The sequence below is a fragment of the Papio anubis genome, chromosome 19 (assembly GCF_008728515.1).
Source record: "Papio anubis isolate 15944 chromosome 19, Panubis1.0, whole genome shotgun sequence".
Lineage (NCBI taxonomy): Eukaryota > Metazoa > Chordata > Mammalia > Primates > Cercopithecidae > Papio > Papio anubis.
Window position 1 is genome coordinate 43,806,692 of NC_044994.1, and position 14,710 is coordinate 43,821,401.

The following is a 14,710-nucleotide window of genomic DNA, read 5'->3' on the forward strand; positions in this document are numbered from 1 at the left end:
AGTCTGATGAAGCATTGATATAATCTGCCTGCAGGTCTTAAATAAGCTTCTTTGAAAAGATGGAAAACTGGAGAGATTTGTGTGGTAAAAAAATTAATTGTGTATATACATATATACAAACATACATACACACACACATAAATAACAATGCCTCCACCTATCATGTAGAAAAGATCTGTATAAACAGAAGCAAATATAACGTGATATATTTGCAGAGGTAGGGAATGTTCTTTTCCAAGACAATTACTGTGATAAAAATTAGGCAAAGATAGCCCAGGGAAACTGGGAAGAGACAGCTCCGAGAAAGAAAACCCATGCTGAAGTCAAGATGTTAAAGGCAGAGACATTTCTTCAATATGAGCAGACTGCTCCACAGCCATTTTTCTGTTGAGGGAAAATTACTGCTGCAGGAATGGGGCCGAGGGATGGAGAAGGAAGAAAAACAGAGAGGAGAATGAAACTGAAATGTACTGCCCAGAAAACCAGCTTCCAGGATTTCTTAGGAAGTCTCAGTTTAACAAACATTCGGGGCAGTGGTGGTGCCTGTTCTTGTTCTCTTACTTAATGAGGCAATGTGTTGATAAAATGCTGTATTTACCTTTTAAAACATTAAAATAACCAAGCACATACTGAGTGCCAGAAATCTCCCAGGCATTTTTATGACTGCTGGAGGAGGGATTCTAAGGATGAACACCATCTCTCTCATGCATTAATATCAAATAGTGAAGATAGCTTTAATAAATTTTATCACTGAGAAAAAAAGTTCTGTGACCTCCCTTATGGGCTGAAAGAGCATGAGAAATACCGTTCTGGCTGGGACACAAGCTGCATGATCAAGGGCAAAATACTCTCGCTGGGTCTCATTTTCCTTGTTTTTAAAGTCTGTTTCCTGCTCTACTGGCAGTTGTGAGAATCAAATAGTGCGAAGTTTACGAACAGTGCTTTAAAGATGGCACCCACACACTGAAAAGTGTTGATGCCGTCTATCGGAGAGCAGGTGAAGTGGGAATTGATTCTGGCAAGGGACACACTTTGGGAGTCCCATGAAACTGCAGCATGGCCAGAGTGCTTGACCGCCCAGAATGTGCTGAGTTTCGGAGTTAATCTGATCCTGTGGATCAATTGTAATTGACTTACGTCACACAAATTTTGCCATTTCTGCAGAAGCCTTTGATGGAAAGTCATTGGGACATTATGTAGTTTCTTAACATGTACAATATTAAGGGACTTTTTTTTTTTTTTTTTTTTTTTTTTGCCCAATATTATTAAACTCTTGGTGATTGCGTTCCAAATGAGCCCCTTCAGTCCTTCTTCCGTATTGCTGAGGTATCTTAAATGCATTTGTAAAAAAGCATGTAACTTGACTCTCCTCATGTCTTAGCCCCCTGCAGTTTTGAACATGTGTTTTTATTGGCTTATTTCAGTTTTAAAACAAACCTCAGGCATAGAAGGTAGAATAGGTAGTGTTTTTTTCCACTTCATCGTAGAAGAAAAGAAGGCACAGACATTTGCCAAGTGACTTAGTGCTTACTAGGGACAGAGCAAACAGAGAACTTGAGGTTTTACTTTCCATTATTTTTATAACACTGATTTTTCTCAGCACAGATCTGGACGTTTTGATGCTCAGAAATAAGTGCAGGGTCAGTTGAAAGCATCATTTAACTAACTCTCTTTGTTATGCCATCACTAATATTGCATCATGCCGTCTTTTCCCACAGTGAGGTTTATTTTCATTTTTGTTTCCCAGAGTTGAAAATTTAATTAGCTATCTTTTCTTTCTATTCAGTTAAAGTAAATGATAAAATAAGGTAAATCAAAGAAAATACTTATATTTAAGGTTCTCCAAAGTCATCCTAAAAGCATAACAATGGTAAGCATTTATTTTCTGACTTTATGACTTTGGTTAATTTTTTTCTCTTTCTCCTCTCCCCTTCTCTCTCTCTCTCTCTCTCTCTCTCTCTCTCTCTCTCTGTCACACACACACACACACACACACACACACACACATCCCCCTCAATGGGCCACTTGTCTGTTGACTATGAAGTGATGCCTGCCTTTGTGATTTGACTCTGAAAGTTTTTATCCCCAGCAGGAAGAGATCACTGCTCCAAACTTGGGTTTCTAATAGATCACAGATCTCTAGGTGTGGGATGAAGGGGGCTTCTTCTACAAAGATGAGTCTTAAATTCAGGGCTAGGATTCCTTTACTTTGTTTCTTGCAGTCTATTCAAAATAATGTGGTGTAGCAAGGGGCTCCTCATTACAGGAAAACCAAGTTTTACCTTTCCCTAATATATTGGAACAGCAATTAAAAAGAAAATTTGGAAACCGGAGTAATATTATTATAGTGTAAGAATTATTGCCTTTTCCCCAAAATCAGTATCAAGACTGAACTAGATGATGTTTCAACCACAAAAAAGTCTGACTTAACAATTTAGAACAAGAAAATCCCCCCAAGTTTTGCAGGATAAACCAAAAGCAAAACACAAAACAAAACAAACCCTCACATATTTATATTTAATAAGTAAAGTTCTCTTGGCAGAGTTTTAAGTATCTGCAGTAGAAGCAGCAGCTGGCTGCATTATAGCTCTGTAAATGAAGAAACATTAAGTCAAACAAAAATACCAAGACGAAACTTATCGTTTTATACCTGGCAATACTGAGAATCAAGGCTGTGTGTGTGTGTGTGTGTGTGTGTGTGTGTGTGTGACCGTGTATAAAGTTGGCTGTGTAAATAGTCTTTGTATCTGTTCACAGCTCTGTTATACAGCAGCGTTTTGCAGAATATTTCATTTGGCATTTCCATTAACTGTGAGGAAAAGCCAGCCCGTAAACTGTAATGCAAATGTAACAAAAAGTGATAATGATTTTGATGATTAACAAAAGAAAAGGGAAGAGGATCTGTACGATTCATTTACCTATCATCCCTAACTACATCCTTGGTAATAACATTCTAAGTTTTCAGTGAGTACCGCTTTGTCCAGCTCTGAATGTACGTCATTGAAATGTTGTTAACTAGGTAGCATCACCCAGGTTTAGCCAATGAGAACTTTTCGAGGGATGTTGAAAATAGAATTGTCAGATACATACTTACTTTTTGGATTTCTAGCACCAAGGACAAAGCAAGCTTTGCCTAGTGTCATCTTAGGTACTATATAGACAGCCCGTGTGAGATGAAAGCCATCACACAGAGTAGCAAAAAAAGAGAAGGAGGGAGTCAAGCTGAGGCCTGAGTGTGGCACCTTTGCCTGCCTATAAAGGAGAATTTCAGGTAATTGGAAAAACGTGTATTCTTTAGGTGAGTTCCAATTTGGCAAATAAAAGCACCTTCACGAAAAGGAGAAGAGTCCTGCGCTTCTGGGTGAATGCAGCCCAAGATTTTGAGAGTAGAGTGTGGCTGGGTGCATATGTGCAGTGCACACACTGAATGACCATATGCAGTTGCCCAATCTGTTGCCATTTCTTGCATCTTTGGATCCAGCCATTTCTGCAGTTACTATATCCTTGGACTTTGCCATTACATGAGTCAATAATTTCCCTTTCTGCTTACAGAAGTTGAAAGTCACTTGCAATCAAATGAACCCTGTACTTAGTAAGTAGAAGCAGAATGTGCAAGTATCAGATCTCAGGATGAAATTGGTTAAGGTGGGGCATGGTTTGAATATTTGTCATCTATCTCAAGCTATAGCAGCGTAAATGGTTAACTTTTGGTTTATCAACTCTTGGAACGCAGACAATCATTTCTATTAAGGCTTGAATTTTAGTGTTTATGTAAAATTGGTTTGTGTGTTTTTTTTTTTCAATTTTTATTTTTTTTGAGACGGAGTCTTGCTTTGTTGCCCAGGCTGGAGTGCAGTGGTGCGATCTCAGCTCATTGCAAGCTCCGCCTCCCGGGTTCATGCCATTCTCCTGCCTCAGCCTCCCGAGTAGCTGGGACTACAGGCGCCTGCCACTACGTCCGACTAATTTTTTTGTATTTTTAGTAGAGACAGGGTTTCACTGTGTTAGCCCAGGATGGTCTCGATCTCCTGACCTCATGATCCGCCCGTCTCGGTCTCCCAAAGTGCTGGGATTACAGACGTGAGCCACTGAGCCCGGCCTGGTCTGTAGTTTTAATTTTGTTTTGCTTTCTAACATTTATGCTTCATTTTAAAGATGAATTGGGAAGAATTTCCACTGAAATGGAATTATCTCACGCTAAAATATATAATCAAACTTACTGAGACAACTGTCTGGGACTAATCTTTATTGAAATAATTTGGAAACTATTTCTTTCATAGTTCTTGCTCTACTCAGTTTCTCTACTTGTTATTAAGAAAACTATACCAGGAAAATTTACTTGAGAATTTTTTAGCATTCCTGATGGTAAAAAATATTTGTAATTACACTTCTTTCTTGACTAATCATCTACAGATGTTTCTTTGTTATACACATTTTTAAAAACCAACATTTTAAATGTGTAAAACTACTTATACTATTTATCTTTTGATATTTTATTGCTATTTGCTTTCATCATTATAGTTTCTTTGTATTTTTCTTAGATATTTTGGTATTTTTTTTTCTAGTCTCTTGAATTGATTTTATTCTTTCTTTTATAATAATGAAAGTATTTAAGGCTGTGGGTTATTTTTTGCTGAATGCAGCTTCTGCTGTATCATGTAAGTCTTGGTATGCTGCATTAGCAATATTGTTACTTTCTAAATAGTCTGCAATTGTAATTTAGATACTCCCTTTAAACCAGAAGTAATTTTGTAATATTCATTTGTTGTGTGTGTGCGTATGTGTGTGTGCCTGTTTGTTTCCAAGTCACTGAATTTGTGTTTGTTCATCTTTTATCATATAATTTAATACATTATGCTCATGACAGGTAAGAGTCCCAATATATAAAAAGCAGTTGGAGAAAAATCTGGTCACATAATCTTAGGGGATTTTACTGGCTTCAAGATGTTTTGAGAAGACATTAGTGCTAACTCTACCCAGTTTCAAGACTTTCTCAAAAAAAGAAACTTTCACTGGGTTTTATGAATCTATCCACCCAACATTTCTACTTTTTAAAATCCCCTCTTGATGCCCACCCTCAACTTCCATTTTATCTTTAAAACCTAAAATTCAGAATAAATTGCTAGAGTTACTAAAGAATAAAGACCCAGAGGAGACCCCTGAGGTTTACCTCTGGAAGACTTGCTTTCTCTTCTTGATTGTTCTATAACACCACTGATTAGATGGATTATTTCAATCATTTCAAACTTTGTTGACCTTCCAAATAATTAAATTCCATCTCATGCCTCCCTAAATCCACCACCAAAGCATGAAACTATATTAAGTTACGGGTACTTATATATTAAATAAAGAATGAGTTGGTTAAGATGATTTTGTCTGGAAGTTGTAAACCTTAATAACAAACAGAGAGAGGCTCTCTAAAAAAAAAATGTTTATTTCGGAATAGGCATTGCAATGGGAATACGCATGGCCTAGCAAACTATGTGTGTACTCAGGGATATAGGAGAAGGCAAAGTTTTTAAGAGAAAATTGGGGAGGGTTTACGTAATTGTTTTTCAGATAATTATCCTTGCCTACAAGAATCAATAACAAGGGTAGTACCAATCCGAGGTTAGACAGGCAGTTGTTGAGCAGATGTCCTCAAAGAGGTGTTTTTTTTACTGGAAGGTTTCAATGGCCTTCGTGTAAGAGTTGGATTTTGCAGAGTCTTTTGAGATAATTCTTGTTTTTAGGCACTTATTCATGAAAAACCTCCTTTCATGGCCTTCCATAGTTCTATCAGAATTTTTAAAACAAGCAATTCCATTTTGATTCTGACAACTTTCATAAAGTTTCTTAAAAATGTGGTTGAATAATGTATTATCTCCTAAGCCCAAAAATATGGCTCACCTGGGGGTTGCTTGTGGTCCAAAATTCCCAAGGACTCAGATTTTTCTTGGTTTCCTGATGTACCTAATCCTAACAGGTCATTTATACCTGCCCTCCTGCAGCGTGTTTGCAGGATTGTTTTAGCAGCTCCAGGTCCATCATTATTCAGGGAACAATATAAAAATGTTTTTTATTTTTCAAAGAAAACATTTCCTAGAATATCCTTAGAAGATTTCCCCTTAAGTCTCTTTGTCCAGAATTGTGTGATATGTCCTTTCCCAAAGCAGTCACTCTCAAAGAGCACAGGAAGCATTTTTTATCTTAGCACAATGAGGATTCCTTTCCTTAAATAGGGGAGAAGAGCCTGGTGCTTCTCTGAACACCTGGCTAGTCGATGCCCTCATAAAATCAAGGGTGTGTTTTCTAGGAATGAGGAGGCTTTTGTTTTAACAGTCAGTAGTGTCAGTCATGGGAAACATTGATGTGCTGTCAAGACATCTCAAATGAGCAATACGATAAGAGATAGAATTCCAAAGAGGGGGTGACTCAGAGAATGAAGATTTCTCAATATGGCAAAGAAAAAGAGGGTGATGAAATAGATTTTAAAATTCTCTACTATTCAGTAAAATTTACTTTATTTCTACTTGTATATTAGGACTATATATTAACAACCAAAATTATAGTTAAGTTTTGATTTGACCCAATTTGAACATGTTTGTCTTTAGTGAGAATTGAACAAATTTTGAGTTAGTGTGATCACTGATAATTTTTTTAAACCTCTTTTTAAATTTTATTTTTGTTCCGCAATTGGAACAAGTTTTTTTGTATTTTTCTAGATTGCTATGTTTTTGCTTTTATGTTTGCCTTTATGTTTTACAAAAGAGCTCCTTATTTATCCAAATTTTGAAATCAAAAGGGAAACGCTGACATACGAGAAGTTTAATAGAATTTTATTTTATCTGCCTGTACCAGATACATTAGTCTTTGGGGAGACTGTTTTTGATCAAAATTCTTTTTATAACATTGTCTTCTTCTTAAAAATATGACAGCTTTATTGAAACATAATTCACATAGCTCCCCCTTTTAAAGTGAAGAATGTTGTGCACTGATTACTGCCATCTAATTACAGAACATTTTTATCCCCAAAAGAAAACTCATACCAATGGAGTCACTCCCTGTACTCCCCACTCCCCAGCCCCTGATAACCACTAATCTACTTTCTGTCTGTATAAATTTGCCTATTCTGGACATTTCATGTAAATGGAATCACATCATATGTGTTATTTTGTGACTTCTTTTACTTAGCATAATGTTATGAAGGTTCATCTATATCAATACCACTCTTTAGGGTGCAATACTGTTCCCTCGTATAAATATGCAAATGTTGTTTATGTCTTCTTTAGTTGATGGACATTTGAGTTGTCTTCACTTTTTGGCTGTTATGAATAATGCTGCTATGAGCATTTCTGTAGAAGTTTTTGTGTAGACATGTGTTCATTTCTCTTATGCATAAACCTAGGAGTGGAATACCTGGATCATATGGTAATTTTGTGTTTAACATTTTGAGTAAATGTTAAATTGGCTTCCAAATAAGCCACATCATTTTATATTCCCACCAACAATGGGTGAGGGCTCCAATTTCTCTACAATCTCACCAAAACTTATTATTTCCTTTTAATTCTAGCCCTTCTAGTGGACATAGGCATCTCATTGGGGTTTTGGTTAGTATTTCTCTAACAGCTAATGATGTTGAGTATCTTTTCATGTGATAATTGGCCATTGGTATATCTTCTTTAAAGAAATGTCTACTCAAATCCTTTGCCCATTTTAAGTAGATTGTTTTCTTACTGAATTTTAATATTTCTTAATGTAATATTTATATTATAAAGAATATATTAATATATAGGCAGTTATCAGGCATATAATTTGCCAATATTTTCTCCCATTCTGTGGGTTGTCTTTTCACTTTCTTGATAATGTTCTTTCCATTCAAAATTTTTAATTTTGATTAAGTTCAATTTATATATATTTTTTTTCTTGGATTGCTTGTGCATTTGGTGTTATAGCTAATAAATCATTGTCTATTTTAAGGTTGTGACGATATACTTATGTTTTTGTCTAAGATTTTTATAATTTTATTTCTTACATTTAGGCAGTGGTATATATGAGTCTGAAGTGGCTTCAGTATTCTAGATATAAATATTTTACTTAATTCACCTGTTTTCACTATGGTACTCCTACCCTTATCTGCCCAACTTTCTTCAGTCTGAAAATTGCCTGATTTTACTATCTTCAGAGAATAAACCTTTCCTCTTCTGCAAGTACTGGAGAAAGAAAGACATCAATTGCATGGAATAGGGGATGGGGATTGGGCCCTAACAACTTCTTAAACAAACTTTTAGTTAATGCTCTTCTTTGTAGTTTTACCTCTACTTCAGAGGCACCAGGTGCAACTGATACTTGAGATTGTCAGGTGTTAATTTCTGTGGTGTAAATTGGGTCATTTCTGTGCTTCCCTTAAAACTTATTTGGGATTCAGCACTCTAGCCTAAGTAAATTGCTTCTTGTCTATTTACAGTTCAGTTTTAAATTTTTTTCTGCTGTTTTATTCTTTTTGCTTATTTTTTGTTTGGTCTTTAGTGTCAATAACATCTGTCCTGTAGTTTCAGTTTCTATTCAGAAGGGAGCAGAAGTAAATGCTATTTTCACTCTGCCATCTTTATCCAGAAGCCTGAAGAAGCACTTTTTTTGGTTTTTCAATCAAGTGATCTCTCTTATAAAGGAAATTGGAGCTGTGCTATATAGGTTTTTCCTACTCTAGTTCTATCTGCTCGGTACTTAGTGTCAGTTCCTCTCACATTCTGCCTGTATGTTTTCTGACAGGTTTGGTTTCCAAAGTTGTGAATCTTCTTTAAAACTCATCTTCATGGATATCTCAGTGATAGGTTGAGATAACGATAGGCTGTGTTGCAGTTTTATAGCCGGAGAACATTTGAACTAGAAACGATTTTTGTTTAGAAAATTGTGTGACATAATTGGGTACAAAAGTAAAATTGGGGATGTTGGCCTTGGATATTATATTCCTTAAGGGAAAAGGGCTTTTACTACATTTTTAAAAAATGTCCCATCACCTGAGCCCTATTGCAGTACATCCAGATTGTCAAGTCACAGGTGTTCAATGTGTTCTCAGCCACAGTTTTCTGAGAGCTTCTCTGACAGCAGAACTCCACAAAAGAGGCCTGAAGACACTGTATCATGCTCGCTCCCTAGGGTTATTATTCCCTTTTATGATTCTGAAATACTATCTCTAAGATAATGGGTTCAAAATTTATAACTCTGTTTCTAACCTCTTCTTTAAGTTTGGATGTATTTATCTAGCTACCACTCGGGTGCCTATTAGGCATCTAAAAAGGAAGTCTTAATTTCATCTTCCTATCTGTTTCTTCCTATTTTCTATCTTGGTAAATAACTGAAATTTGTCCCATTACTCAGGCCCAAATCCTAAGAGTAATTTTTATAGGGTAACCAGCTACCTTGGTTTGACTGGGAAGTTTACCAAGATATAAGCTTTTCAGTGCTAAAACCAGAAACGTCTTAGACAAACTGGGATGCCTTGAATATCCTAAATTATTGATTCCTCCTTTCTCCCCCTCACATCCCTCACCCAAGATATTAAATAAATGAATAAATGAATGATGATTCCCTGACAAGATGGTATCCTATAGAATCATGTAAGAGGCTGAATTAAACTAGTGGTAAACCATAATCTGATATGTTTCGTTTGTAATCATAAAGCCAAAAGTAGAGATGTTAGAATAACTTGAGCCCCATGTTGAGAAACAGCAATCAACTTATCTATCAGGAAGAGAGTTGTGAATTTGAAATCACTTATATTATCCTTCAAAATTACTTCAAATTTTGTTCCATGCATCAGTTTTCAATTTGATAGAGTGCTGTCTGTCTGGAAGAGTTTCCCTAGTACACTGTGTATGTGTTATTAGAGCTGAAATTGAGAGGGTTATCTTGTCTTCATGTGGTTAATAGCAATAATGCCAAAAACCATAATCTATTTTGTAAGTAAAATATTTTGTTTTCTAGTGATGGAATTTCAACTCTGTTTAAAGTGAATTATTAGTGAAAATTTATCAAATAGTAATTAACTTCTGGGTGACAGGTTCCCTTTAGACACTAAAGGTAAAACAATGAATACGAATATCTTATCTGCTGGAAGAATCAATTTGATTCACAACAAATGTATAATTAGATAAGCATTATGAGGAAAAAGTCAAGATAATAGGGAGTGAAGGGGTACATTAAATAATATAAAAGGAGGTGAAAGAGAGTGAAGGGAGTTGCTGTTTTAGATAATGTCTAAAAAGCTTCTCTACAGATGTAATAATTGAACAGAAACCTGAATGAAGTGAGGGAATGGAGGGAGTGAGCTATGCAAAGATCTCAAGAAGGAACATGCTGAGCCATGGGAAGAACGAGAGCAAAGTCCTGCTTGGCAAATAGCAGGTTGGTCAAAACGAGTTGGGAAGAATGAGCATGAAGCCAGGTAGACAATGGGGGTGAAATCACTTCAGGCTTTTAGGCTATAGAAAGGACTTTGGATGTATTTTATGTAGGATAAGAAGCCAATAGGGAAGTCTGACCTCTCTGGTTGCTGTGAGGAGAACAGACAATATGAAGATGAAGTGGAAGAAAGATACACTGGTAGAAGGCTCGACCATTTATCCAGATGAGAGATGATGCTGGCTTGGATTGGATGGCAAAAGTGAAGAGAGATGATCAGAGTCTACTTCTGACCAATGTGATCCAAAATAATACAATAATAAATTAGGTGTAGGTTAAGAGAGAAGAGTCAAATATGGCTACAGATTTTTGGCCTAAGGATCTTAGAATAAATGGAGTTGCCATCTTTCTCATAGGAGGAGACTGGGGTGGGGTAGAGATGTGTATCTGGGGCAGGAGGAGAATTTAATTTGGGGAGTGCTAAGTTGAGGATTTCTAACAGATGTGCAAGTGACAGTGTTGAGTAGGGAGATTGTGGAACAAATCTGGAGTTCCAGGGAAACGCTGGGGTCAGAGATATAACTTGGGAGATGTCAGTGAGTAAATGATACTTAGGGCCATGAGGTTGAGTAAGATAACCAAGAAAGAGAAAATGTGGATGAAATGCGAGAATTGGGATGGGGGGGACATTAATGAGATGGTATCTGTAAGGCACTCAGAGCAAGCATTATTTAGTGAGTGTTAATAGCACATTATTTTAAGGGTTTGTTAAAGCATAAGTCAAAAAGTACAACATTAAGAGACCTGGCAATGGAGACTGAGATAGGGCAGTTACAAGATAGAAAAAGAGAAAACCAGGAGAGTGTCACATGATCAATGTCAAAAGAAAAAAAGTGACCGACTTTTGTTAAAAGCTGCTGAGAGGTCAAGTAAGGTAAAGCAAAAATAAATAAATAAGTAAAAACAAAAGCAGCATATTTTAGGACAATTACATTTGATAGACAAGAAGAAGAAAATGGAGGCATTGTGCTTCAAGTTGAAGAAAAGAGCAGTCTATTTACCATGTATTTTGGGCTATGAGATTGTAGGGAAGGGTTGAGAGATTTAAGCGGGAAAGATGGTTTTCGTCTCCCTGGAAGACTGTGCCTTGGAAGTGGTGCTGGCAACTAATTTGGGTTCCTGTAAGAGTCACACCTTAAGGATAGTTGCCTTGGACTCTGAGCAAGGGAATGTCTATGAAGTGGAGCCATTTGCAAAGCTGCTCAGCACCAAGTAGACAACAGAGGCTTTGGCTGCAAGCTGGGCAAATGAGATTCTGCTTTAAATCCAACAACAGAGCTGGACAGATGGTAAAACCTGAGACCAGTGGTGCATCTTGGGGCTGCAATAGCAATAGTTGCCACTGCAATTGTGGGCTTAGAGGTCTCTTTTGAGGAAGTGAGTTAATGCTGGGGACTCCTAGATAATATCAGCCAGGCTGGGAGCTGAGCAGGATTTAATTTGATTTTAAAGACATGTACATTATTCACACCAGAAGTGCATGGTGGTGCAATTTGCACTGACATCTCTGCTTCTGTAATTGTGTCCACTTGTGAGAGATCTGACATTGTTCTCTACGTCTGGGTATGAATGATGTAGTTACTCTTGTTTATGCTGGAGTTACCTGAGTTTCAGGGGATGCTTTCTCTTTGAGATGAGTAAGAATGATCAAGGGTGAGCATGCAGTTGGCAGGTTTCTGTTATAGATGTGCATTATGCAGATTGACCTCTCATGATTCGGTTTCCTGCCAACACAACCTTTCTACAGCATTGTGTAAATAATGTTCGCAAGCTGTCCCTTATAATCTATTCCCTGGCACTGGGTAAGTTTCATGTCCACCGAACATGCCAATTCCCCATGAAACTACTGGAGGCATCTCCTTTACCAGGGGCAAGTGTATATCAAAGGGTTGGATGATTATTTTACCTTGGATAGACCCAGTATTTAAGAATGAAGTTCCCCTAAAGTATGGCAGCATAGAATTTCTGATCCTCAAATTGTTGAATGTCAGCTAAACATTTGACAACATCACAATAGTCATTTGGCTAAGCATTTCAAATGCAGGTATAAAACATCATGTTGAATAACTACATTTTAAGCTTTTGGTTAATTTATACTATATGTGTGTAATGTGTATGCACATATGTACTATTAATGTAATTACTGTATATTCATTGTAAGTGTTCTGGTGCCTGCTTTTAATCTCAGTATCTAAAAGAAAAAAGCTTTTTAACAACAACAAGTTCTTAATGGCAGCTTTGGTCACAGTTGTTGATTACTAACCTGTCACGCTGAGGTGCTTGGTGGCTTCTAGGATAGAATGGCAGATGAAGGACTGGATAGACACATGGCTGGGCCTAAAATATTGCCCCAAACCAGTGGCTGAGCTGCAGCTGCCCTTGAACAATGTGAGGCATTTGGAAGGACAGTGAGGGGCATATCTAGACCAGATCAAATCAGTAGATGTACGTCTGTCTAGCAAGGGCACATTGTGGGCAAATGAAGAACTGGAATAATTCATAGGAAAACAGCCTAGAGCTTCAAAGGTCTTTGATTGGTCAGCTGGGGTTCAAAGGTTAGAGGTCAACACAGATAACTAAGGAAGAAGAGCCTGGAATCCGGGCAAAGAGACCAGACACTTGTTCAGAGAAACAGCAGCAGACAAGGTCTTCTTCCTGAATCAGGTAGTTTCAACTAGGGGAACTAGTTAAGACAGCCTTCTTGTGCATCCACCAGGTGGAGATTCATTTGTTTGTTTGTCGAACTGATGTTTGATTCAACACTTGAAGCAAAAGACACTGGCTTGGTTCTCACAAAGCTTATGGTGTACTGGGTAAGACCCACATGAAATTTATACTTGATGTCTAGTGATGAGGGTGCATTAAGAGCAAAGCCCAGTCTAGAAAGAGAAGTGAGAGAGAGAAAATGAAAGGCCATTACTACTCTGTAGTTTGGGCCATTGAGGAACTGAAAGCCCTATTGGGGTGCAATGGTGGCCTCTTCTCCCTGCCCCTGTAGTCCTTGAACACTCCTAGTGGAGATACCTCAACCCTGTAGGCTCAGTTCCACCTGAGTCCTGCCTGCAGGTGGCTGAAGTTTAAGGATCCAGGAACTTGCTGGGCCTGGCCTTGGCCCTTATCCTGCTGTGCTGGTGACCTGGTAGTACTGTGGGGACAAGGCCCCAGCCTATATGCCTTTTGTGGCAGTCTCTCCCTTTTCCTAGTTCTTTAGTAACCAGGTCATACCTTATTTCCAGCAAAGGGTTTCCTGCTTTGGATGTGTATTCCTCAGAGATAGAATTCGCTGGCCTGAGGTTCACCTCTAGAAACTGGTTGCCAGCACCTGCTACTGCTGCTGCCTCCTAACACAAGCCTCCCTGAAATTTGGGTGTGAAATGGGTGTTAATCTCTCATTCCTTCCCAGCTCAGGTGGACACCCTCCCTTATTAACTTGGAGGAGTCATTCTACAAACCTTTCTCTTTTGTTACTTCTTTGTTTCAGATGAATTTCTAGGCCTTAGAATATATGTTTTCCTTGTAGCTCAAATTTTAACCTTTGGCATCTAGTTCACTTGATGCCAGTCTTTAACCAGAGACACATGTTTCCTCAGGTGTGCTCTTTTCCAGTCAGGATTATCTGCTGCTTCCCTGGGCCGTAGTTCTGGGAGCAATGCTTACTCAAATCATTCAGGAAAGAAATGCAAATGTAGGAATAGATTTTTGGCTTGTCATGTTCAGTTGTACAATTCCTCAGTGCAGGATACTGTCCTTTCCCTTTGGACAGGATGACTAGCATTCATTTATTTTGTTTTATTTCAAGCAGCTCCAGGGGCGATAAGCTTTAGAAAATGTTCTGTAACAGCAAAGCCTTCTGAAATAAAGGGATTACTATATTTCCCTGGCCAAATGTGATTTTAATATAATTCTCATGTTTTAGCTTTTCTAGTTTGAAAACGTGCATACTGGGAAAATAAGGAAAAAAATCCCTAGAGGTTGTATGAGAAGGATGAAGACTCTATGCTTGTTTCCATATATGAATTTTTTCCTTGGACTGAAGTCCTAAAACTCTAATGTTTTACTTTAGAAGGAGATTCACTGGGTGCCTCACCATCCATTTTGAAGACCATTACTACCATAGATAAATACCCAGTACTTGTTTGGAGAGAATAGATTTTCTTAGACAGCATATCTGAATATTAAGAATAATAAACAGGTACTTGTCTAGAGAGTAATCTGTCTTTTCTAACTGCCAGATTTTGAAATTATATTTAGTATTAAGGAGAAATTA